The sequence below is a fragment of the Aplysia californica genome, unplaced genomic scaffold (assembly GCF_000002075.1).
Source record: "Aplysia californica isolate F4 #8 unplaced genomic scaffold, AplCal3.0 scaffold00125, whole genome shotgun sequence".
In the NCBI taxonomy this organism is placed as follows: domain Eukaryota; kingdom Metazoa; phylum Mollusca; class Gastropoda; order Aplysiida; family Aplysiidae; genus Aplysia; species Aplysia californica.
In genome coordinates, this window is record NW_004797395.1 from 1,167,547 (window position 1) to 1,170,585 (window position 3,039).

At 36.7% G+C, this 3,039-nt stretch overlaps 1 long non-coding RNA gene across 1 annotated transcript in view; it reads left to right on the plus strand.

The window, feature by feature from the left end:
- Positions 1-1,382: 1,382 nt before the first annotated feature.
- The window catches only part of LOC118477526, a 5,421-nt gene continuing 3,764 nt past the window's right edge, over positions 1,383-3,039 (plus strand). Inside the window, exon 1 of the long non-coding RNA XR_004858438.1 lies at positions 1,383-1,435. This is a non-coding gene — a long non-coding RNA (uncharacterized LOC118477526). The remainder of the gene's footprint in view (positions 1,436-3,039) is intronic.

The window sequence follows — 3,039 nt, forward strand, 5'->3', positions numbered from 1 at the left end:
GGGGGGAGGGAGGAAGAAAGAGTCTATGTGAATGATGGCCGGTCAGTTCTCTAAACCACGAGCCGCCACTGTTTATTAATGGGTTTTTCTAGAATACTGCTAAGAGATGTTTACAAAAATATTGATCTGTTAAGACAAATTGATACAAGTCGTTGTGCAAAATCTGGAGCTGTTTGATAGTTTAAGAAATATTTAACAATAAGTTGTATCACTAATTATTGACTGCAGTATAGCCTTTTAAATCTTTACGCTTAAACTTTTACTATAAAAAGTAGGTAATGTTATAAAAAAAATAACAGTTTGAAGCTTCAATTAGTGATCACAGCACTAATGTTAGCCTAGAAGATAGGAAAAATATAATTCCCCCTCCCACTGCGGGCGCGTATTTTTTTATTCTTTGTTTTTGAAAGGGCTTTTTGTTTGTTTCTTTGTTTGTTTTATACGAATGGAATTTAGGTCCGTGTTTATCAAAAGCCTTAAGGAAACTTTGATCATTGTTACCGAGGAAAGACGTAGTATTAAAGTAGGTTGAACTCAACATCAGAGAAATCGAACCATCGGCATGCTCCGCGGGTATCTGCTGTTGCCAGAACAGTCAACGTCTGTTTTTCTGTTGACTTTGAATGTACATGTATATTATTATAGATCTTTTTCCATAGGCCTATATGTTGTATATATCCCTTTCTTCAGCTATTCAACATTTGGCAACTAAAATAATATATATACAGCACTACTTGGGCGCGCATGCTCTGGCTCGCACGCAAGAACGAAGTGCAGATAACGTCACGGCACCATTCAATACAATCCGAATTTCGAATATGTGTGTGTGTGTGGAAAGGGGAGGGGGGAGCGCATTGCCACGGTGTTCTCCAAACTTCTTCAAAGAAACAATCGCTACACTACAGCAGTCGGGGCGCCTTTTCTTGAGCATTTTTATCCTTGCATTGTGTTTCAATTTCAACAACTTTTGTTGGTTCCACTCTGTCACGTAATCATCAAGTAGAAAATATTTCTATATTTGCTTCAATGATTTGGGAGATTAAACATTATATTCTAATTCTATTACGCTTGAAAAAAAGAAGGCGAAAATGTATTGAACAGTCTAAAAAAATCAAACAGTAATCAAATGATTCTGACATGCTTCGAATAGTTTGAAAAGCACAAACAAAGTGAAGTGTATGTTGGATTTTGGACTTAAATAGACACAGCTTTACACTGTCTGTCTGTCCGTCTCTCTGTCTGTTCGTATGCCCCCTGTTTAACCTTTTTCGTCTTCTATGTTCGCGTGCATTGGCGAAAGGGGATCTGACAGCCGCTGTTATAGATTTTTTTTTATTCCTTTATCCGCAGCACAGCTGAAGCTAGTCATAGTGCTAACGTGTTTCGAACTGGCTTGACTGTTTTTCCTTCTCAGGTTGGGTGCGACGCTTTTCAGGTTAGCCTCTGCAGCCTGTTGTTAGGTATATATGTATATATATATATATATATATATATATATATATATATTATGTAATGTGTAATGATATATAGTTCTTCTATTTATATTTTTTTAAATTATTTGTTTAGTAACGAATGAATGAATGGATGAATGAATTATTTAATCAATACTATGTACGCAGAGTCTGTAATTTTACTAGATTGTATATTATCAGTGGTGTCCAAGAAAAACTTGAAAATGTAATCAGGCAATCATCGTGTTAAAACCTCACATTACTCACTCATGTCGCATATCAATTTAAAGCTGAATAAATTCTGCATCATCTAACAGGTTAATAAGTCATCTATGTTAAAGGGCACCCTAGATATGGTTTCTCTAAATTGACCATAAAAATTCAGGCTTGGCAAAATTTGTCGAAAGCAAAGAAACGTAGAATTGTCTTCGTACGTGTATTGGGGAGTGCCTATATTGATTGGAAAGGAAATACATTGCATATCCACTGAATGGATAATTTTGTCTCGGTCGGCAATAAACAGTATTTTGTTACTAGATCTAGATCTATATTTTGCCACGATAGTTTCAAACAAAACGGAAGACAAAGCCATCACAAATACAACTCAAAACTTGGACTTAACATTAAATGTGCTCAGAACCCATTGGGCATCGACTCTATTAAATTTTGGAAACAAAATATGTTTTATTTAATCCCAAATATAATATGTCACAGAGAGTTCCAAACCTAGGGTTTTGTTTTGGGAGCAAAGTCGCTTTTCCTCAGCTGTTTCATGGGACTTCACATACCTGTAGGATTCACATCGGGGCTAGGCTTATTTATTGGTGACCACTCCAACGTTGATTTTGTCTGGTTTTCCAAAAAATTATCCCGTGGCATTAGCAAGGCGAGAAAGTGCTTTACTATGCATGAAGATGGCTACTTGAATGAAGCTATGACGAAAATAAGGGTAAGACATGACGTTCCAGCATTTGCGTAATGTAGTCCACTAAACCAAACCCTCCAGTGATTCTCACGAGGGCGGTTTTGTTCATGCCATCCCAGACCACCCAAAATCTTGGCAATTTCGTGGCCTCTGTAACTCACTGACAGATTATTATGTCCAAAACCTAACTAACACTGTCCATGTGCAAAAAAAAAAAAAAAAAAAAGGAAAAAGAATTCGTGCCCGACACGAGACCAACAGCTCCTATACAAAAACAAAATTCAAACTAATGAACACGTGTAACAGTTATTTCCAGGTTGTGCCTGGTATTTGCAACAGCCCTGTTTTCCTATCTGTTTGAAAATAATCATCAGAAGATGCTTCCTATTGTAGAGACAATGATATTTTCTTTTCAATTAATATTCAATACAAGTCCATTTCACCAATGTCGATGCACCTCTACGTTCGAAAACAACATTTTACGTTTTTCTGATTTTGCACAATTTTGCCAAGCCTGATTTTTAAAATTAAGGTCAATTTTTGAGTGACCATAGATGGGGCCATATATAGTCATCGATGGTAAAGGTGGAACCGAGGCAGATGTTAAAGCAAGAACCGCCAAGGCAAGGTCAGCCTTCAAGCAATTATCAAAAGTCTGGAAAG